Here is a 24,293-nt window from a genome sequence, read left to right on the forward strand (position 1 = left end):
AGCAAAGAAATCTCTCTACTCAGTGCTGCCTAATCAACAAATAAATAGTTAAAAAATAGTAACCGTTCTGGGAATTACACTGTCTGTCACAGGAGGAGGAAAAGAGTATCAAAATCACACAAAAGGCAGAAACCTTAATCCACAGAGTTTCAGTTCTAACATGATTTTGATGTGTAGAGTACTCAGTTCTCCAAAATCTGCTGCTGCTGCTGAAGATATTCTTAGGGTTCCAGCTGCAGTAAGTTAACTATGCTGTAATAACATACATGAACTAATAATATGTATAGTATATATGTAGAGTAATAATCCAACCAACACCAGATAACTGAAGAATTATGAATTAAATCTCTAAAAATCATGGAATTTAGTGCAAAACTATCACATCTTAAAATTTTTTTTTTGAAATTTCAGAGTACACTTGTGACAACCTGTTTTAACAAAAAGCCAAAATTTCCTGAGACACACATGAATATATAAGTGAATTAACAGAAAAATAAATAAATAAATCATTTCGTAGAGTACCGAACCTCGCAATAAAAACTTCACAGGGTCAAGAAACATGACAATTCACTGCCCAGAAAGACATTCATGATATTGTGTGATATCATGCCCAAACAATCCTTCTGTTTCTCATGTGTGTTTAAAAACTTTGATGTTAAGAGCAGTGAAAAAGAAGTACTGCACCCCAACTCTCACTGCTTTAGTGATAACTCCTGTAGTTATTATTTTACAGTTATGCTTCAAGAGTTCATATACTGCTTCCTCTTGAATTAATTAAATTCTGGCCTTTACTCTCAGGTATCTAATTAAGGGCCTCAGATTGCTATTAAAATCAAAAGCACATTAATAGTTTTTTTTTTTTTTTTTTTCAGAATACAGTTTGTTACACAATGGCTGCCTGTGATAGAAACTAAAGTCATCTCTCGGTGCATCTGTTCCCCTGCTCGTGGTTTAACTGACAGGAAGCAGAGACACAGATATGAGGACTAAACGGCAAGTGTTTCCTGCCTTCACAGCTACATCTTTCACCCCCAAAACTTGTTATAGAACTACCCCGTCGTCCTGCAAGAGCTACAGCTTAACATGACAAGGAGGAGCTCAGTGACACCTTCTCCCCACTTAAAAAAAAGCAAAAAACAAAACAAAACAAAAAACAATGTTATGCCCATACAAAAAGGCAGTCAGCTGGATAAATTGTAATAAAATCAAGCTTACAGAAAACTGACCCCGTAGGTCTACCAAAGCACTATATAAAATGTTGGTTACAGCTTCCCTTCTAGCACAGCTGAGGACATCTCCAGAGGTTTGAAGGCCTGTCCTTCCTCAGACTGCCTTTTAAACTCCCAAGAAACCAAATTATTTGACTTAATAGACAAGCCAAAAAGTAAGTAAGAGTTCTTCAGAAATGAACCATAACCAATGACAGAAACCATACTGAGAGACTGCCTAACACTGTCCCAGTACATCTGCCATATGGGACCATCCTTTCTAGGAAAGGGGAAAGGTTAGATGGTGCCTCTTCTACCTCTAATACCTGCTACCTTACCACAAAATGGAAACACTAAGCTTTAGTACCAACAGGAATAGTGCAAGAACCAATATGGATTAAGCAAGCAAAGAATCAACCACTAGACAAAATGAAATTTCAGTAAAAAGCAGAAATTGGCACAGTTGTAATAACCATTTTTATACATAGATTTGATACACATTGTAATGTGTATTTGTATATATTTTAGGCATACCTATAATATCCAGATTTTACCTATATTATATAAAAAGAGCAATATGTTACACTTAGCCTCTCTTTAAGTAAAGCCTTCTGCTCAGTCCCAGATTGCCCTATAATATAGCCTGTCAAAAATCTCCTTAGCCAGGCTGAAGAGCTGCTATCTACCTCAGGGTGAGGTGAAAAATAAAGATGACCTTGTGTGCTGCCCCATTAGTGGCCAGTTGTCTTGTCATAAGGGTATAAAATTAAGCAAAAGCAATTTTGAGCTGAATACCTGCAAGGTTTCCCACTATACTAGAAGACAATCATTCAAATATACTAAGTTTTAACATAAAAACCAGCTGATACCTTGTAGATTTAACACTATAGTCTAGGAGCATTTTCGATGTAAACTCAAAAGCAGTTTAAAAAAAAAAAGTCACTGGATTTCATAGAGTTTCTGCCATTTGAGCCTTTATAGGAAAAGGCTCTCCATGCTAAACTACTGTAACTAGGAGATTTTGGGAAATGTGTACACATACTGATCAGCACGTTCAGTGTAAAAACCGGCTCAAAGTCAGTGCTTTGCAGTATGTGCTGAAAATGACAAGGCTGCAAATTCTCCTGATCTCTGCCTAGAAAACTGTTCTGTAAGTCGGTTCCCTTCAAAAGAGCGTGCTTTGTCCTCAACATTCACATGCTCCTGTTTGAGCTGTGTAATCAGTTCAGGTTATCCCTAAAAACTGCAGCTGCTAGTGGTTCAAAAGACAAGATTACTCCTTCGATGTTGCTGGGCCTTAATCCACTCATGCTCTAAAAATCAGAAAAATCCCTGAACATGACCCGTCAGAAACCAACAGAAAACCAGTGGAAGAACTTGAGCAGGAAGAAGCTCACTTCTGCAGCATTTCTTATATCCACTTACGACAGAAGTCCCACTTTTGACAGATAATCAAGTAACCCCAAATAGCCAACAAATTTAAAAAAGATACAAAGTAACATTTGCTCAAAAGCGTTTCTGAACAAAAAAGCCTTGCAGCATGATCTGAGCCTTACTAAGTTTTGCTGTTTTGGCAGAAAGACTTAGAAGAGGGTTGGGGGGGTGAGGGAAGAAAAGAAAAAAAAAAGTATTTTCCATCTCAGATTCCAGCAATACTATGTAGCCAACAGCATTTTATAGATTTGCTTCTTAGTTTGTAAGTCACGTTGGTCATATCTTGCAACATGTACTGGCAGGATTTGATGTTTTCTTAAGAAAACTGGGGTGGCAGGGATGCTGACACTGATCCAGAAACGGTTTACTCTAAAGTTGGATATTCTTTTTAACCCTAAAACTTCATCCGTGTCCCACTAATGAATCACAAATTTCATTACAGCAAATATTTTAAGATAGGCACATATATTATTTTCATGGTGTATTATTATTTATTAGTCCAAGCGTAACACAAAAGGCTACATGAACAGGCATACTGTTTTGGTATATTGTTTATAAGCCATGAAATTAGCCTAAAAAATTAATGTAATACAATTTTTAAGGCTGTACTAGAGGTTTCATTTATAAATGAATTTGATTTTTGGGCACCTTAAGACAGTATAAGCTTTAAAGCTCCATATATTTTACCAAAAATGAGAAAGAAAATGCTGTGGTATTTATATTTATAAAAGTTAACAAACCAAACGATAATAATCAGAAACCTTGAAGAAGTGGCTGCATGGCAGCAGCAAGGCACTGCGATGCTCTTAACAACTAGCTTATACATTTTTCATCTAACTCGGTTATAACTAGCATGGTAGAAGTGGTCCCCACAGAAATGCTTTTCCTGCAGAACAGCTACGAGTCAACTTGTTTTTTGCCTTCAAATCTATTACTCTAACTGCCTCAAAACTGGTGTATTTTTCTGGGGAGGTGGGGGGAACCATACCAGCACCTCAGCAGAGTGCCATGCTAAGAGAGGAGCAAAAGTGAAACCATGCAAACCAAGGTCCACTAACCAGGCACCAGAGAAGACAAGAAATAAACTGCATTCATAGATCTCCATTTGCTTTAGCCAGTTTTAACAGTGGAGAACATAACTTTTAATCCTATGGTGTCCCTTTAACAAATATCCCAAAGAAGACATTTTCTAGATAACCAAGGAATTTTTTACAATGTTGACTTACCAAGCAGAGCACAATAACCAGTTATTCTGTTTGCAGTAAGAGAGAGTACAGTGCAATGAGTTAATAATTTATCACAGCATTGCTCTTGGCAACTGACCACAATCAACTTCTAAAATTCTTCCTAGTTCTTACATTTTTAGTCTTAGTAATAACATTGCATCTTTAGACTTTTAGATCTATTTTAACATTTTCTAGCTGAGAAAGGTAGGGCTTAAACTCCCCTAACACCTACTTTCCTCTTATAATGTTTCAAGACTCAGAGCAAAGGCAATCACTTCATTTCAATAACCTGATTTAGCAGATAGGAATAACCAGAACATTTTTAACAAAGCAAGAAGGTAATAACATTCTTTTAAAAAGTTGCAGCAGTAAAATTCTCATCCTTGTGCTTCCTGCCCCCTGTTCTCCCCAAAGGAAAATGTACAATATCAAAATAAATAAATAAATAAAAATAACACCCATACAACCTACGCCTTTCCCCCACCAAAAAATGTTTTGATTCGCACAGCAAGCAAATATCTTTGCCTCCCATTTTCTGACACCAAGAGTTACCTCATTACATAATTTTAATCCAATCTAATTTATTTGTTAATAAGCTTGTCTTTTTATGGGATGTAGCTGTAGCACTCGGGCATTGGGAGGACAAGCCGAGGGAGTTCAAATGGGATGCAGAGGGGAGAGTTCACTGCTTCTGCAATCCTGTCCTAATCATCACTTCACTGAAACCCAGGCTATGGACAACTGTCCTCTTCCCAGGACAACTGCACTGTTCGCCTACCCATTTCCCAACCATAGTTTATGGTTTCTGCTCCCACAAATGCCCTAGCTCAACTGTTCCCCAATCAAGCCCTAACCTGCTTCAGCAGGCCACCTTACTGCCCATGGCATGAACAGCCGATTTGCCGCTTCAGCTCACTTTGCCCAAAGCAGATGAGGGATTGCTCAAACAATTTAGATAACAGATGAGAGAGGAGTGTAGTAAGACACCAGGAAAAAAGTCTATGGTATCAACGAGGAAAAAACCCAAAGGTGGTACCTTTCAAGCAGCACAGAGGCAGCTGAAAGAGCAATCTCACAGCTTCAGCCATGGAAACATCTAGGCACGAACATGCCCACCTCTACCAGTCTAGCTGAAGCTAAGTTTAAAATAAGAGGTACTGGTGCAAGTTTGCACGCAAAAACATATGTCTAGAGCTTAAATCACAAGTGGAGCTCAGCTAGTACAACTTCCCCTTGCATGAGGAACCTTCTGTCAGGGTGAGCTAGGGGCCCCGGCAGATGCCATCTCACTGGTTGAGTGGTTTAAGTATTTATAACTTTCTTGGTCCAAACCCTCCTTCTGGGCTTCAGACCACTGCTACATGGGTTTTAAGGGAAATGCAGTGGAGCCACGAGGGTCATTACGCATGTAACCTTTGCTTATGAGTAAAAGCAAGCAGCCGGGCTGAGGCTTAAGCACACTCAATGGGCACACAGGCAAGGGAAACCAAGACCTGTGAAGGTACCAGAGACGGCTTGAAGGCACTAGTGCTTGCCCATCTCATTCATAAATACCACACTTGTTCCATATAGGTGATAAAACAGCAGGTTCTTTAAACACAGCCTCCATCAGTCTTAAAGGAATACAATGCCGGATTCTCCATACGGTCTATTGGGCCGGGGAGGGGGGGGAAGGGGGTACAAACTTCTCCTGATTTCACGTTATCCAGAGATTCTTGTAAAAGCAATAAAAATGAATCTGTAAGCTCATAAAATTTCCCATTAACCTTTTACAGACAACCAAAGCGAGTATGGGCAAAACCCTCACAGTTCACATCTGCACAGCATGCACAGGTCAGTGGTTCGAGGTCTCCTCTTAAGGAGCAGTGGTTATTCTCCCAGCTAGCTATTTGTAGCTAGTAACTGCTGCTGTTTCTCTCCTCAGACAAATACATTTTTAATCCCAGTATATCAATATAATGATGTCACAGTTCTTTTCAGGTGTTCGAGATTCCTGGCAGTGCAACTTAAAATGTTTGCTAAGTCCAACTGAAGGTAGGATATATGCTTTAAAAGCTATGAACATCAGAATCAACGCACAAAATATAGAGAATATGTAATACTTTGAAGCCCCATAGTTAGAAAGGATGTTAAATATAAAATTATTATTTTACCAAAACATTTGAAGGACAAAGCAAAACTATTTTGTAGTTTGGCCAAAGTATCAGCAGCAACAAATGTTAGAAGAATGATTTCTAGCCCATTATCACCAAAAAAACAAAAAACATTTAACACAACTCATTTGAAGGGCTATAACAACAACAATTAGCCTTTTATAAAAAGAAATGGATGAATGTTGTAGTAAATAAAGCAAGCAATAATTATATCTTTCAAAAGTGCATGCTTAGGAAGATATTCTAAAAATAGTAATTTTCTTCTCTGTTTTCTTCTCAGGAAATCCCTCCATATTACATTATTAAATGTTTTAACTTAATGGCTTCCTATATTATGGCTCCATCACACAAATTAAAATTTTGTTTCTCTTAATTGCTTCAAAGACAACCTATTTCAATGTTGGTTTTGGCTAATACTAGAAGAAACATACTTTTTGAATATAAAAAAGTCAACATTTGTAAAAATACTGCAAATTTTCTCCAGCATTCAAACAAACTTGAAGCTGTTTCTCAACACAGAAAGTTTCATTTTCATTCATATGTCTAAACCACCTTTGCATCAAAAAAAAAAGTCCCCAAATAGAAAAGAAGGAACTATAGAGAGGAAGTGCCCCTTTTTGAAATAAACAAAAGTATTAGGGAAAAAAAAAACAGGGGGGGGGGGGGGGGGGAATTCTACTGTGTCAGTACCATAATATGAAAGGCATCTAGAGCGCCCTGCTGGACTCAGATTCTCTGTAAACTAGTTCAGAGGTACTGATCACCAGAAAACTAAATTCTTGCAATTTGTATAGGTTTGAGACTTTCCCCCTGACAACATGTAAGCTTCATAATTATTTTCTTCATAGCTAATACTCCTGCTCACTTCCCATGTTTAATTTACAGCCACTGTTAGAAAAGTGAATAGTTATACAAACCAAATAATGTACAGAGACAAGGGGAGGGGAGAGGAAGGGAAATAACAGTGCAAACCAGCAAATGTACCAAGGCAATGCGAGTGGATAACTAACAACTGCCTCCAAGGAACATGTCAGGCCAAATTCTGCCTTCAGCAGGCAACAGGCAACTCTTGGTGCCTTCAAGACTGTTTTGAAGAGCACTGTTTCTCTTCTTCTGGTTGGAAAACCAGCCTGCACTAAAACAAGCCATGCCATTACATCCTTGAGAAATTATTCATGTTAGCTCCAAAATTATCTAGTCTTTCATATGTAGCACACACAAAGAGGAGAAAAATAACAGTATCCATTTGAACTTGCTTTTAATTTGAAATTGAGTCTGCTTGGAAGAACAAGTTGAACATTAATTTTCTGACAGCAGACAATCCTAGGTATCACAAGTTGTAACTGCAGTTTCACAATCACATTTTTCTATTTCTTTTGCTAGCTCCAATATAAATCTGCACAAACAGCAAAATAACTAGAAAGTGGAGGACAGCAGAAGTGACTTGATAAAAAGCTCAGAAGAGTAGCTTTCTCCTAACCTGTTTTATGTTACTCCTAACTGGTCAAAAGATACAGTCAACAACAAAAAGATATATAGAAAAACATACAGAGTGATGAAATAGTATATAGTCCCAATACATGTTAACATTTTCTTTCAACAGGAGAGGACAACTTGAACTATTCAAGCTCTCATTCCTCTCTCCCAGTTCTGAAGAGCATCCTCATGTGACAAGACATTTATACTGAGCCCACTTAAGGTTAGACACTCAAAAAGAAGTCAACACACCTACATGCGGGTAAGTTAGTTTGAGAACTCATTTCTCATTTATCTAAGTAATGAGACAGTTCGCTTACACTAACCATCCAGAAAGAAGTGTGAAATAATCTTAAAAAAATAAATATAAATGTATGTATTTACACACACACACAGAGCTTTCTGGTAGACACAGAAAAGTTGATGATCAGTTACATATAGGGTATTCTAGATACATAAGAAAATGTGTAACGATAAAAGCAGACAAGGACATTAAACTCACCTAGAAACAACCCTTTTCCACAGTTCCCAACCTATATACTTGGCATTCCTATTTCTAGCAAATTATCTTGAGTATTTTTCTCACTGTGGAAAGAAATAGTTTGACCAAAAGCTTGAGAACTGAAGGCTCTTCCAAGGCTAACAAAATGGCCACAATTTTTGGATTAGAAGTTTAACCCAGTACAAAGTCACATGTAACCCAAGCTAACTGATCTCTTTAAAGACAAATAAATGACCTGAGCTCTAGCCATACAATTCATCACTGAAAGATAGCTGTTAGGTAGTTAAGGCATAAAACACATCAAGGTAGGAATGCATAAACTTTAGTCCGTATCTGATAGGATCCTTATAGCACAAAGCCTGACAGTTGAAATCTTTGCCTGAGGACAGGCCCATATTGAAGAATAAATCATTTTTACCTCTACACAGATTAGTCCCTTCACATCAGGAGTCTAGAGCATTTCACATTGCTGCTGCAGACTTTTGATAAGTAAAAGACTTAAAATTTCAGTATACAGAGTCTCTGTCAAATACATTCTCTGGCAAGAAACATTTAAATAAGATTTAAGAACGCAAATAATCTATAAAGCACATCAGTAGCATTAGAAGGATAAGCATGGTAAATCACTGGTTTATTTTAGCGAAGTTTCAACGCTAACAGAGTGGATCATAACCAAAGCTGGTAACATAAACACCATCTCCTGCCACTCCTGCACTGGATCACCAGGAGAAAAAAAGTCTTTGCTGCTCTTTGCGCACCCAACAAAACTCAAGCAAGTTACCAAAACTGCCAGTGAAAGCAACAAAATCTGCCTATGAAAGCTGATGAACCTTTATTAAGTGTTGCAAAAAGTGAACGCTGTTTTGGAGATCAAAGGGTCTCCTCTGCCGTAAAGGGAAATCCTGCATTTTTGCTGCAAAGTCTTTTCTACCAGCTCACCTCATACAGTCCTACTGTAGTCCTCACTTTCAAAGGCAGCTCAACTGAGAAAGAGAGAAAAAAGGTGCATTTATATACCTTGTGCATATTTTTACACAGAGGTGTCCAAAGAGCAAAACACACCACCGAAGTACAAGTTTGCAGCAACACTGAAACATCAGTTACACTAGGCCAACAACATTCTTAAAATCTGTAAGTTTACTTGTTTCTTTCTCATTTAAGTGCTAAGCTTATGGACTTGGCAATTCTAATATTCAACAGAGGAAAAAACGAACACTTTAGAAAACAGGCATTTCTATAGTTTATCAGAGGTCTTCAAAGCACAGGTCTACAAATACTGTCCTGGGTAGCTGGCATCTAATGACACCACTTCCATGGCTCATCTCTCAGCAACAGCAAACTCACTCCAAATCGAAAGATCCCTGCCCTGGGGAGGATTAGGCTTTTATTTATTTTTTTAATTTTTTTTTTTTTTTGAGGTAGAGACAAATACAGGCTTCAGCTATATAAAAAAAAAAAAAAAAAAACAGGAAAAAAATAATGCCATTTCTGTTTCACTTCTAATCCACTTACTTATCTGCCTCCTAGAACGCGATCTGTTCAAGCTGGTATCTGTAAGGCTCACAAGAATTTCCAATCACTTTTTCTAATTTAACTGCTGCACCCCAGAGATTTCTGCAGTAGCTCTGGTGCAATAGCGTGAGAGCCTGAACATGGCAGTGTTGCCTTCAAAGAGGAACTGTTCCTCCTTGAAGCTCTAGTCAAGAGAAAGCAGCGGCAACTACTTACCCTTTAGCACATAAAAAGTGTTCTGCACAAGATAAATACCCCAGGAGCTGACACGAGACAGGCTAACTTGCGTTTCTAAGGCTGGAGGTCCTCACAGGGTCCGGCACAAGGAAGAAAGTAGAGAAAGGAGGCAAGGACAAGGAGGCTCCTGCCTCCGTACCTTGTGAGCACAGTGGCCAACTGCTGTCTTGGTTCTAAGAGTCAAAAATGAAACTCATGACCACAAAAAAAAAAAATAAATAAAAAAAAAAATAAAACGCCAACAGCTTAATCTTGCAGTTAGAAACTTCTACCACCTACTCAAAACAATTGTTTTTCTCCCAGATGGTTCCTTTGTAGTTTTATCATTTCCTCTGTGGATTTTTCAGAGTGGAATGATGAACCAAATAAATTCACAAAACCCTTGCAATGGTTGTTGCTTCAAAAAAGAAAAAAGGCAAACATAAAATCCAAATGCAGTAAAAAGAGGTGCAGGAGGAAGATATTGGTGAACACCTGAAAGGACAGAAGAACTGGCCTCACCCAAAACATGACCATTTACTTAATGGTTGCCTCCCTCTCTCCCTCCCCAGTAGCCAATTACAGTATTAAGCAAGACTATTATGCTTGTCAGGGATCATACATTATGCTTGTAGGCATCATACAGCACGCTGGAAAGTATTCCCCTATGCATAATAGTTTTAGCTCCGCGTCATTTGATTTTTCCAACGTATGACATTCAACTGTATTGGATGAAATATGAAACTGAAAGCTTGAAACACAGGGTACAAAGCTCCTTATCCAAACAAAACTCCCGAAGATATTAGTGTAATTTTCTGTTCAAACACAAACAAGGCAGATACATTCATTACTTACACAAAATACTGTGTTCGCGTTCACAAGCCTGTAATTAACTTTGCAGTATCAAAGTACTTCTCATCCACTGAAAGTTAAAAAGCAATTTAACACAGCACAACTACTTCCAGGAGTTTCTTGTTCCAATACAACTACAGTTAACCCCATGTTATAATTGGCCTGTCCTGTCGCCACGTACACAGTCAGCTATTACCATTTTACCATTTCTTAATGTTCTTCTTTAGAAAAAGGTAAGTACCTGCCTTTTTTTTTTTTTTTTTTTTTTTTTTTTTTTTTTTTTTGGTACAAAACAATTTAATGTCCTCTGGTTTAAAATTACATAGTAGCACTGACACCTGAGCAGAAACAGAGCTGCAACTTCAGTTGGTGCATATGAAGCATGAACCGTCTTTCGAAACTACCAACCTGCCATTTTAGGGGAGCTCTGAGTCAACTGGCAAATCCAAGCGGAGCAAAGGCACTCAGAGCCGCAGTGCTCATCGCTAATATTTCTCCTGAATCGTTCTGGGACGTGCTCTGCTGTTCACTAAGCAGATCCGTGTAAACCTACGTGGAGTTTTGAAAAAAAGTAAGGTTCGTACGTCGCGGAGCCAGCTGCGCCGTCGCTAAAGCGGCATGCCTGAGCTATTAACTGACACGTTTCGCACACAGCAGCATGCCTCAAATGCGGCAAAACCGTAACTGCTGGCAAAGCGTTAATGCTTATTAAGGGGAAAATAGGGAACTAGCCACAGTGCCCCTAACGCAAAATGGGGGGGGGAGGGGGAAGAAAGGAGGAAGTTGAAGATAGTTCACACAGCAGTTATGCTGGCATAATCGGTTTTACTGGCGGTTTAACTTCTCTTAAAGCAGCTGCAGGGCAGCAGCTCCCCTCCTCAGGCGGCCGCAGCAGCGGCCGCTCCTGCCACCGGGGCGCCGCGCGCCTCCGTCCACCCGGGCAGCGCGGGGCCGCAGGCGGGCGGGCAGCCACTGCCCCGCCGGCCCCGCCGCAAGCACCTACCTACGGCCCGGCCCGGCCCGGCCCGGCAGCTCAGCAGCGCCGGCGGCGGCGCCCCGCAGCCCTCTGCCCGTCGCCCCCGGCCCGCGGGGCGCGCCGTCCCCGCCGCCCCGGGAAACCCCGCAGCCTCATGCAGCTAAAATGGCTCCTGCCGCCGGGGGAAGTGCTGCCCGGCCCGGCCCGGCCCGGTGAGTCACCGTGGGGCCGGCCGGGCGGCGCGGCACGGCACGGCACGGGCGGCGGCCGCTGCCTTTTACTGAAGTTTTATTATTATTTTATTTATTTTCTTTCTGGTGGGAAACAGCGAACTCGGCGGTGCCGGCGAGGCGGGACAGGTGCAGCGCGGCCCTGGGGGCCGCCCAAGCGCCAGCGTGGCCCTCGCACGGCCGGCGGCGCGACACCGGCCCGCAGGCCTCGCTGCACCGGCAGCTCCGGCTTCACCTTTCCGCCCTGCACACACCGCCGCACGGCTCAAGAAAGCGGTTTTCTTACATAGCTCGCTACAGCAGAGACCTGGCGACCGCTGCGAAATGCCCCGGCTCCCTTCGCAGCGCGTCGCTCCGTGCCCTGGCGGGTTGCTCCGCGCAGGCAGCGCGGCTCAATGAATGCAAGCGTGTTTTATTATGCAACATCCTACCCAATTCATTTTTTTTGAGAAATAAGTAAATTCCTGCAGAACATCTGGTGTTTTCCATCTCAAAGCCGTATTGCTCATACTGAACTGGCTAACTCTGGAAAAATTAAACTTCTGAGGGCCCAAATCTCTCAGGGAAATTTTGCTTAATATGTAGTTTTTAATGAAGTCAACAGGAGCACTTACATGAGTCTAACGCAAACCCCAGGGCTTTCAGGGCCTGACAGAAATTTGGTCTCAAAAATATCGCATGCAAGGTGAGAACAGAATTCTTTCCATTTTGTTTTAATGGGAAGGGTAAGCACACACTGTGTTTGCAAGCTGGCAAGTTTATTCATTTTCCACTAAAGCTAATTTCAAGAAGGACACAATCCAACATGCTGCTTTGGAAACCACTCTGGCCATAAGGGAAAGCATGACTACAAAGACCCAAAATCAACCAGACAAAAAGAGGGTGTAACCAAGAGCAAGCTGGGAGGCTGGGGAGGAGAGAAAGCAGCAGAGATGGCCTTGCATAGAGCAGTGAGTAAAATCCTTAAGCTTCTTCTAATAAGTGGAAAAATTCCAAAGACGACTAAATGCAGCAGTAATTAAAAATCCCCTAGTAATAATTAAACAATAGTCCAGCAAGTGGCTCAGTGAGGAAAACTGATTGTTTTATGGACATTAATACCTCTAACTACTAGTTCTACTTAATAACTGAGAAGAAAATTTTGTTTCTATTTGCAAGTAATTCAGTCCCTATGGTTTGTATGGCACTCAGAGGCAAAACTGGCTACTAGTTTATTGTTCAACGAGCAACGATCCAGGCATTATTCCATTAGATGTATTTTATCATGTTATTTTCCAGCCCATTTTAGGGGTGGATCTGAAGAAAACGAGAGCAAGAGCAGCAGAAGTTTCTTTATCACTTACTCAGTAAAGATATCAATTAAGTTACCGCCACAGTAGTGGCGGCATGGCTCTTCATCAAAATATATTTCCATTTGTATTTCTCAGTTGAAAAAAAGGCCATGTGGAGGAAACACCATCATGTTATTTTAGTCACTGTATATTTTCCACCTCTTGCAACAGATGTATTTTCTCTCTCTTCAACAGCTTGCGTCTGGAAGTATTTCTGTTTCTTGCACTGCAAAACCCTTTGGAAATCATGGGAGGCTGAGGGGAGAAATCTGACCTAGGTGCACAGTGGTTGCAAGGCAACAATAACATGGACACAGGCAGAGTACCATTTTAATTATTAAAGCAAGTCTAATAATTATGTCTTGCAGGGGGAAAAAACACTTATCTAAGCAATCACTAGACTTAAAAATCATTTCATTGTGATGTATGACCATAAGATGACAAGCTATATAAACATCTTACTGTTTCTAACCTAAATATGGTAGCAACATTTTTTAAAAGCATATATAAAATGTAAATGTATTTAGAGAGAGATAGTGCATGTGGATATTCATCACTGAAGCTGTATCAGGTCTCCTTCTAACTACAATTTCAGCTTAAACAAGAAATAACCTTTCCTGTTGCTGGGATGATTATCTCTATGAAATTCAGATTATCATTTGCCCAAAAGACATAGCTAGACACTGACCAACAGCAAGGCTTAAGCCAATTTAAACAGCTTCTACCCTCTGCTCCATCCTGGCTGTGTATTCCTCCTGTGGAGCTACTCCCCCCGCTGTTTTCTCTAGTGCAAATATTTGTGCAGCCACACAGGGAAGCAGACTGTGGAACCAACCAGCCGAAAAGTTAATGCTGCACAAATAAATAAATAATGTATAATAAAATTCTCGAGTTTTCCTTGGCTCTGCCTCCTGAACACATGCGGGGTTACATATGGAGGGGAGCAGTGCAGCTGAGTGGAAAGCACTCTGGGTGGCATGCCAGTGGCCTGGATTCGGCTCCCATTTCTGCTGGCCTCATACATGACCCTGAGAGAGCCACTTTGGTCACTGCTTGCCTGGAAAGCTGCAGATCTTCAGGAGTGATACCATGTTATAAATCCTTGATTACAACTGCCCAAGTCCAGCCCTGTATTGTGTTGAGGATGCAGCCTGCCCATAGAAAGGGCTTGGTACTCTGGGGAAGCATGAGCACCAACACCACCAAGAAGTGATTATGGGCCATAAAACTCACAGCCCTTCTGCCCTGAGAGAGCAATGGGTTTTCTGCTGGGAGACCTGTGTGGAGAGGCAAGGAGTAGGATGTGCAGAGCCAACACGGGCTCAGAGGGAGCACCACGCAGGCCTACATACACCAGGAGATACCAAGCCTTGCTTGAAATGCAGACACATCTCTGTTTTTTATTTCCTTACTGTATTATACATAAGGCTATTACATGAGATGCCTAGCAAGCCCCCAGGCTAGGTGAGACCCGGAGGTGCCATTCCCAAAGCAGCTGCAGATGCTGCAACAACAGCTGCGAGGAGAGATGCCACATGCCCACTCCCACCAGGCACACTCTTCACTTGCACAGGCTTTGGGCCCAAGCATACTGCAGGGAAAACTCTGGCCTGGTGCTGGATAAAAATTCAAGTTAAGGAATGTCTGCTTCGGTTTCTTTTTGTAGCTTCTGAGCATCTCAAGCCTTGCAATTTATTTAACCTCACACTACTGCTGCAGAATAGAAGTACTGTTAACCCCGGTCACAGAGATGGGACTGAAGAACTGAGTGATAAGCCCAAGACCACACTGTCTAGGTAAAGGTGACACTTGAACACATGATGACACCAAGCAAATCTTATGTTTGCACCTTAACCCCTGCACCCTTCTTTCTTCTTGTATACAACACTAAGAAACAGTACTGGCACTGTTACACATTTTAATATATTCTATACCTATCATGGTGCTCCTGTCACCATACTTAGAATTTGTGGACTGGTATCTCACACTGTGGCATGTGCCACAAAAAACACAATAGTTTCAGTCTAACACTGCTACATGCATAATGACCCGAATATTTATACATGAAAAATTGCATCAGGAGGTTATAAAGTAGCTTGCTACTAGCCACAAAGGAAGTCTCTGCCACAGGACATCAGGTATGCGTAAGTCCTCATCACTGAAAGATTAAACAGCTTAGTCTTAAATTCAGAGCAGATACCTCTGTTATTTTTAGGGAGACTGTATGCAATCTAAAACCTTTTGCAGCTTCCAAGATTTCAGTAAAAAATTAAGAACCTAGGGTTTCAGATACCTGGAATACAGTCCACAGGGCTATCAGTTCTTGATTTGCAATTTAAAGGTACAGCTCAGTGATGTTTTAGTGCACGATGAATATAAGCTAACTAGTGCACAGCAAATTTGAGAGAAAACACTACTTGCTCACTGTAATGGTCTTCTGAACTTTAGTTAGAGCTGTAGGAAAGGAAAAGTGGTAGTATAAAAAGCACATGTACAGGTTGTTACCCTTTTCACAAGTTGGGAGGGAAGGTATCCTGGTACCATGCTTCACTGGAATCCTTCACATAATAAATATTGTGTCTTGCTTTCAAAATACACAAAAGTGTTTCACAAGTCTGCAGTCAGGAAGCTCCAAGCCTCTGGAAATTATGTCTAAGTAGTAGAAAAGGTGAGAGAAGAAATGAAATGGGCTTACAACCAAGCACCAGGGAGCTCTAACCTCATTCCTTCTAGCCTTCCAAGTTTGCCTCCAGTGTTTCCCAGTGAACACAGATTTGGCAAGGTCACTGCCTTTGCCAGCAGCACAGCAACACCCCACACAGCCACAGGCCCCTGAGCTTGTACAGCCTTGAAAAAGTCTTGTTGGATCACCTGAAGATACTCCTAAGTCATGTCCCAGAAATGACAAGCATCTGGGAAAACCCACTTACATTGTCATTTTCCCTTGCTCCTTCCTTCTTTCTTTCCTCCTTTTGTTTTACTGGTTGACTCTGCTGAGAAATAACCCATTTCTGAGAATGGTTTAAAAGGAGAGTATATTCTCCTTTCCACAGGTAAGTAGACTTGAGCGTGGGCAGACACACAGGCAGTAAATACAGTTCTGACACAGAATCATTTTCTGATCCAGTCTTAGGCAGAAGTTGTGTGCTATAGCTTCACCTTGACACTTCTCCACCAACCCAATCGCACTTCTCTCTCTCCCTTCTCTCCTTGTACTAGCGCAGGTCCCTGTGGTACCTGCTAAACCTTCCACTGATCCAATTTAACACACGAAAGTGGCAGAAAGCTGACAGGGGCAGTGGGAAGCACGGGCGTTTTTTGGAGAAGATTCAATCAGCTCAGAAAAGGCTGCTATGAGTGCTACCAGCAAAAGACAGGGGACCTCCCTTTTGTGGGTGGTAACGAACCACTAGTCTGGCTTGGTTGTACAGCAAATCTCCACCCTAAGCATCACACCATTTCACATTTTTCACTGGCGGGGGGAGGGAGGGAGGGAGAGAAAAAGCAGCAGCTTCCAGAGGTATGTTATCTGGGGGGCAATGCAGCCTGCCACTTGCCCCATGCCACTCAGCCGTGGCTCTGCTCTGCTCACACGCTTGGGCCCCACGCTCCACCTGCGTGCGAGCTTTACAAAGTGCTCCACAAGTGATGTGATGTTGTATGAATGCGTCTGCCTGCAAATTCAGCGGGAGTCATACTGCTAAACCCACAGCTTTGACTGTCACGCAAACTAAAAATAATGACGAGGTGAATTTAGAGCACACACTACCTCTCGCAGTGTAATTCAGACCCTCAAAAAACACAAGAAAAGTTTAACCATGATCTGTTGATGTTTGTAAACTCCATGGCACATTACCTGCTTTTCTCGGATTAAAGAGAAATCACTTGCCTTACCTGATGCTGTCTGACGTTCAGACAGACAACTGTTACATCCTGAAACCCAATTCACTTCTGTTCTAACAGATTTCAGTTTACTACTTCCCAGTCCTTCAATCTGGGACACTAAACCAATCCAAAAAGGCAGTATCCCTTATGTCTTTAAGCACAGCCCCAGACCCTGCTCCTTCATTGGGCCCTACAACAAAAAAGTCAAATAATGGAAAGACAGAGAAGTAAATAGGCAGAGAAAAATATCTGATACCAAAAAATGAGTTAACTCTATCTGGATCATTTTCTTTTTTAATTTAGATAAGCTTAGTACTTGAAAAGACAGACAGAAACACTAGCATCTAAAATACGGTAAAAGGCAGTGTAATTCTACTTAGCACTCAAATACAGTTACAGACTGTGACAGAAATGCTACTTTACTTATGGAACACCTCACTACAGCTCTTCACTGATACATACTTGCAGTAAACAAAGCCAAAATGACCTAATTTTTATATGGTAATAATTACTGGATGTCCCAAGAGAACCAGCAAGGACACAGGAACACTATTCAGCCGAACAGGAACACTATTCTGCTGAATTCTCAGACAGTACGCATAACAGCACTGAAAATTTCTTTAAAAGTGTAAGTTATTTTTATACAATCCTGACTGCAGTAAAATTTTGTTAAGATATGTGGCTTTCCAAAGCAAATGATCACCTGAGTATTCAGCTAGTTTGAAAGGCAAGTATTAGGAAATACAACTTTCCTGCTACTGTGTAAAAAAGATACACAGTTGAGATACTAAGTGTGAAATAAATTTGATAAATGCTGTTAAAATCCAAAATATATACAATTAAAAGAAAAAAAAATGCTATTTTTTCCAAGAATAAGAAGCTATCTTCCCTGAAAGAAAACTGGTGTTGATTCTTGAAGTAGAGCAGTGTTGCACATCATCCCACAAAATTTTCAGGTTCCCTACTATTAAACTCCTTCAGACTTCTACTGCTTTAACATGATAGCTATATTTGTTCAAGAGTCCTCACAAAGACAATTTTTAAGAATACAAGATGAACCTAAAACTATTAGAGATGTTACTATGCCAATAAAGATCACTTAACCTTTGTTCTTTCTCCTTTCCCCTCCCCCCCCCCCCAAAAAAACCCAAAATATTTCAAAATATACTGTTCTGGTTTTCATTTTGTTTTGAACCCTGGAATTTTGTCAACTCTGATATAAAACAAAAAAATAATCAGGCAAATGAATGAATAAAAATATATACTAAGTGAAAATACACAAATTCTGTGTGGCAAATACACAAAGAAGGAACATAAAAGCAAGGACTGGATGCATTTTATATAATCAAACAGTGGTCTCTTAACAGGGATACTGGAGTCCACTAACGAATCCTCATTAAAAAGCTGTATTTTTCCTCTTCCCATACTGTGAGTCACTCATTACATTTTTGGATGCTGAAACACATTTCTGAATAATAAACACATCCCAAAATTAAAAGAAAAGTGTAAGTGTCCACAGCGGACTTTTTCATGTCTATATTTATCATTACAAAATCAAATCAAGAATGAAGCTTGTATCTGTGAAAGTTTCTATGTAAGGAATGCTATTATTCACAGACAAAGTATTCAGTATAGCCTGAGACGAGCATACAGATATGCACAGAAGTTACAGCATTACAGCATGTTAGTTTTACTATTATTATTTGGCCTTTATACAGAGAGAAAGGATAGGGGGAGGGATCACAATGTTCCTCATCAAGCCCTTCCCCAAGGGAAAACAGCCAGACACCACCCTTAGCTAGAGAAATCTGGACCCAAAACTGTACTTTTACAGCCGCCTTTTTTTTTTTTTTTTTAATGCTATGAAGCCAGGGTGTGGAGGCTGCACAGCCTCAGAAAGTCAGCTGTGCCACAGGAAATTACTATTGATATCTTAAACAAGCACTAGAGAATTAATTATTCACATTTGTGTTTTAGACAATAATGAATGGCATCTAGCATATGTACATACAGGGGTGGTTGGTCCAAGGTTTCCACTGCTCCAGTAAGATTAAAAACTGTCAGCTTCTCTTCCAATTTTTATTGTCCTTTTAATTCCGTAGTCCTAAGCAGCCCATATTTGCTACCTCATACACTTGTGCCGACTCCCTTTACAGATGCAGGCCAAATTTATGGAATCAAAGGAAATCTAAATAACATATTTTTTAGAAAAATGTTGTGCTCAAGCTCCACAAATATGTTTAGATGCTTATGAGACCCCAACAAAGTATTTCTGCATTGCTCCGGAGGTGAACAAAAAGTCAGAAGTGTGTTTATTACTGCGCTTACAGCTGCTCTAATTAGTGAAGAAAGATAAGAGCACTCATTTGGAGAGGCAGGAGAAAAAACTAAGATGTGCAGAAAAGTAAGCTCATTTAAATAAATATTTTTCCACTGCAGCTCATTCAGATATGGAACTGGGTATTGAAGAACAGTTAGCTAGAAACATCACCTGATTGCTTACTTGTTCAGGAAATGTTCACTATTTTCAGTAGCAGGCATACCTATACAAGTATGTGCTGAATTAATCAAGTCATCAGTTGATCTGAATACATAAAACATTGAGAAGAGGGAAAAAAATAAGAATATAGGAAAGAAAAAGGCAGGAAGTCAGGGTTTAAGGTTACAGATAAGGTGAACTGACAGCAAGAAGCCAACATTTGGATCTCAGCTAAATTTCAAGTTGCTTGCACCAAGAGCAGCCCTGCATCTCTGTGCTGATCTCTGTTCTGGTGAGCACTCCTTTGAGCAGATCATACAAGATTACAATTCTGTGGATCGCTAAGAAACCAAATCTTTGTCTCTCCTGTTGTTGTTTGCCCATAAAAATGAAGGATGGCAGGCAGATATATTCCATAAGATACTATTACATACATACATAACGGCTCTGTTTTGTAGAAAATAGTTACTACCACAATGCGTTTTCCAAAGGCCTCACAGGAATCATCTTTCTTTACTCTGTGAGTTAGGGAGCCTTGAGAACGAGAGGCTAAGAGACTGAGAGGTCATTAGGAATGCATTAGGAAGACTGTTGCCAGCAGGTGGAGGGAGGTGATCCTGCCCCTCTACTCAGCCCTGGGGAGGCCTCATCTCGAGTACTGTGTCCAGTTCTGGGCTCCCCAGCACAAGAGAGACGTGGAGCTACTGGAGAGAGTCCAGCACAGGGCTACGAAGATGATCAGAGGGCTGGAGCACCTGCCCTGTGAGGAACGGCTGCGAGAGCTGGGCCTCTTCAGCCTGGGGAAGAGAAGACTGAGGGGGGATCTGATCAACATGTACAAGTACCTGAAGGGAGGGCGTCAAGGGGACGGGGACAAACTCTTTTCAGTTGCCCCGTGTGACAGGACAAGAGGCAATGGGCAGAAATTGAAGCACAGGAAGTTCCGCCTGACCGTGAGGGGGAATTTCTTCCCTGTGAGAGTGACGGAGCACTGGACCAGGTTGCCCAGAGAGGTTGTGGACTCTCCTTCTCTGGAGATCTTCAAGGGCCACCTGGACGCAACCCTGTCTAACATGTTCTAGGTGACCTCACTGAGCAGGGAGGTTGGACTAGATGATCTCCAGAGGTCCCTTCCGACCTTACCGATTCTGTGATTCTATGATATCATGATAGGCTTGATTTCCTACATGTGACTTTTTTTCTGCTTTCCACAGGTCACTTATTTTATGGAAGGAGCTCAACACTTTCCTCAAGTAATCTGTCATTTCCCCAAGAGTTATAAAACACTTATTATTTTCAGTGCTTCAGCTAAAGTACTATGTATACATTTACGTATATTATTTTAGCCTAATACTGTAAATTTAGCAATTTTATATATGTACATGTATACATATAAAATCCTATTATCTCCTATTCTCCCGTATTTACTGATGGCCCATCAGCTTTAAAGACCTCTACCTTTATTCCACTAGCCAGAGTGGGATGATTTTAACTTCCTCAACATTAAGGGACAGATGAGACCTACATTTGAGGGCAGGCTGCTCACACTCTAAAATGATACTTTTATTTCATAGAGTTTCACCCACTCCTTCTCTGAATAGTTTTACTTCCTGAATTCTCACTTCTAATGTTCCTCCTTTTTTAGAGGGATACATTAGAAATGTTCTCCAGCTTTGTGTATCAGACAAAGATACATTACTTGCCACTGGTCAATGAAACCTTCCTATCTTTCAAACACTACTGAAGAATAACATCAGATCAATTCATTTTTAACGTTCAGAAGAATTGATATGGTTTTTCTTAGGACAGTGGCCAGCAATCTCTCTAAGGAAGGAGAAAGAGCCAAGAAAATAACCTTTTTTTTTTCTTTACTGATTGTCCATATCCTCAGGACAAGCCTGGCTTGCTGGTTTTAGGACGCTACCACTTGCGGCTTTGCACTGGCTTTCCTCGTGACTCTCTTTTCCAGGACAAAACTAGACCACCTTTCCTAAACAAACACTCCTTAATTCCTTTATGGCCAATCCTTAATTGCATGCAGCAGACTGCTGCTTTCCTGAAAGCTCCCAATTAGCCTATCTGAAGGTTTTGATTCCAGGTGATTCAAGTAGGGTCAGGTAGGTTATTTATACTTACTTTCTGAAAATAGACTAATTTCCCTCTATCTTATTCCAAAAAATGATGTTATTTTACAAGTTTCTTTCAAAGCTACATGAGTATGTCATATGTACATCCTTTGGCAGAAGTCACATCTGGAAGTATAGGAATTATGTAACAAAATACAAGCAACACAGTGGAAAATTCACTTTTACTATTTAATGTCAACTATCACCCCAGCCAACAAACAGCAAGAATACCACTGGGCCCCATGCATACAGCTGCAACAGTATGAACTACCAGAGCCATTAAGTGATGTGCTCTTACATTTGCAGGTGAAAACCATAGCTCCTTCTACATGGGACACCTGCAGGTATTGGGCTGGAAGATCACAGGGGATCTCAGGACAGCAGGAAAGGAGGTCTCAGGGCACAGCTGTTACCATATGCAGAGGTGGAGGGGAAGGATTCAGGTCCTCAAGAAGGCTGGCTCTTTACTTATAATACCCAAAGAACAACTCATATTTACAGTGTGCTGTAAGATCTGCAGGCCAAAGATAAAGCAGCAAAGACCTTTTAATCTAAATAGACAAAACAAAACAGAAGAATGGGAAAAACAGCATATAATCATTGAGCAGTTGTATTGGCTCAAGGATTGTTTTTTCCACACTTCTGTATTCTTCTAAATGTGTGGGGGTAACATTATGTGTAAATTGACTGCTTCTCCTTCCTGTGTCCACTTAATTAAAGAAAAAGAAAAAGAAAAGGAAAAAGAAAAAGAAAAAGAAAAAGAAAAAGAAAAAGAAAGCAGTCTCAAGCAGTCTCTCATCCATTTGTACATCAGCCTTTCACCTTGCAGAATACTGCTACCGGCATAACCATGCAAGCCTTAAAAAGGGAGCAACGCCGTCTAGCGCAAGGACATTCCCCTCACCCCTACATGCAAAATAGCATGGTCAAACAATGCTGCAAAGTCAGTTCTCTTAACGAGATTTTTGGGCACCGGTATTTGTGGTTAAGAAGACTTACACTAGATGAAGTTTATTTCAGGAGCAGGGGAGGAGAAGATAGGAGGGTCCCACTCACGATTTCTTTGGTGTGACATTCAGAACATTCCTGGAGTCAAGTTATTAAATACATATACGTTCTAGGGGAAAGGTCAAAATACAAGCAGAAATCCTTTCCTCTCTCTCCTGACTTGGAGCAATGAAGACTCAATTTTGCACAAATACTGTCAACTGTCAGACCCAAAGAGATGTCAAAGAACAAAACAAGACCATAACTAAAGAACAATATACTCAAAATAATTTAACTGTGTTATTAAACACACACACGCAGAAATAAGTACAGCATACTTAAGGTAGAAGGAAATATACCATTATAAACTAATTAACATTTTGGCTCCAAGTATTAAGAATTTTCTAAAAGATTATATTAGACACAAACACACAGAGGCATATACATATGTATCAAAAGTTTAGGAAGAAAATGAAATCAAACAAAAATACTCTTAACTGCCAAGTGGCCTGATCAAAAATCTATGTTATACTAAAAAATTCTTAACTGTTTCATCTCTGTATTTCAAAAATTATCATTAGCTGTACTTCATTACAAAAACATAACCTACCTATCAATTCAAATAAACTTCACTAGAGATGGAATCTAGACAAAGACATGCTGTTTTGGAGTCTATATGTTGCAAGGATATGGTACTATCCCCATAATCACCATAGAAATTTTGGCCCTTCCTTCACAGCCCCTTCAGACCACCCCAGGGGAACAGTCACTTCCCCTGTTGAACCAGCCGCGTCACAGATACTGGGACTAGCAAAACCCAAAATTCTCACCCCAAATCTGTTGTGTGATGGCCAGCTTGCACTGAAGAACTTGTCTTTTCAGAGCCGAATCTGGACAAAAGCCCCTTTCCCCAGTGGGCTCTTGGTGTGACATCTGCCATGGTTTCTCCTGTAATTGGCATATGCAGAAGCTGACAACTTGTTCTCCAAAGCTTGTAGAAAATTCTTTTAAGCCTCTGTCCTTTAGCAAAATTTGCCCAGTAGAGGCTATGGGGTGCCACCTTTCTAGAAGAGATAAATGCATGTGTGCTCGTGTGTACACACACACACGAACACACATAAACGAGCCTCCTAGACCTTGTTTCCATTGGAAAGCAGGGAAAAGTACCAGGAAACCATGCTCAGCAAACCAATCAGAAGAAATTATAAAGATATATGACTAACATCTCCCAGTTAATCTGAAATACTGCAAGTGGCCACTTGTAGCTTTTATATTCCACCCTCTATAAATTTTGCCATACACAGGTTTGGTTTTGTTACAAAGCTCCTTTCTCATACCCCATCCAACCACTGTCCACACCATCTCTGCCTGTGACTCTGAGCAAAACAGACATACACCACTGCCAACTCTGCTTGTACCAACAACCCAAAAGACACCTCCAAATCATCCACTTAATTTGTTTTTATTTATTTTAATTTTTATCCAGTAACAAAGGTAAAAAGACTTGAAATGATCTGGAAAAAAAAATCACTAATGAGATAAAACAGAGCTAAATGGTAGCCATTCATTCATATATTTCTTCTCCCACACTCCCTGGAACTGAAAATGATGCTTGCACTGAACAACCGCTATTATAACTCCAGATGGTTGCTTTGAGCGTGCTGATGGGCCTCATTGCCTCAGTTTCCTCATCAGATCCC

At 40.7% G+C, this 24,293-nt stretch overlaps 1 protein-coding gene across 5 annotated transcripts in view; it reads right to left on the reverse strand.

The window, feature by feature from the left end:
- The window catches only part of ELF1 (E74 like ETS transcription factor 1), a 92,977-nt gene that overhangs the window by 56,226 nt on the left and 12,458 nt on the right, over positions 1–24,293 (reverse strand). Inside the window, exons 1-2 of one of the 5 annotated variants that reach the window (XM_062566927.1) lie at positions 11,583–11,640; positions 10,988–11,128 (exon numbers count right to left, since the gene is read on the reverse strand). The exons of 3 other annotated variants lie outside the window; for them this stretch is intronic. The gene's annotated coding sequence lies outside the window, so the exon portion shown is untranslated. Of the gene's footprint in view, positions 1–10,987; positions 11,129–11,582; positions 11,641–24,293 lie in introns of those variants that run through there. One more of the 5 variants, XM_062566928.1, reaches the window with a different exon arrangement.

This window comes from Rhea pennata, chromosome 1, assembly GCF_028389875.1.
Source record: "Rhea pennata isolate bPtePen1 chromosome 1, bPtePen1.pri, whole genome shotgun sequence".
Classification (NCBI taxonomy): domain Eukaryota; kingdom Metazoa; phylum Chordata; class Aves; order Rheiformes; family Rheidae; genus Rhea; species Rhea pennata.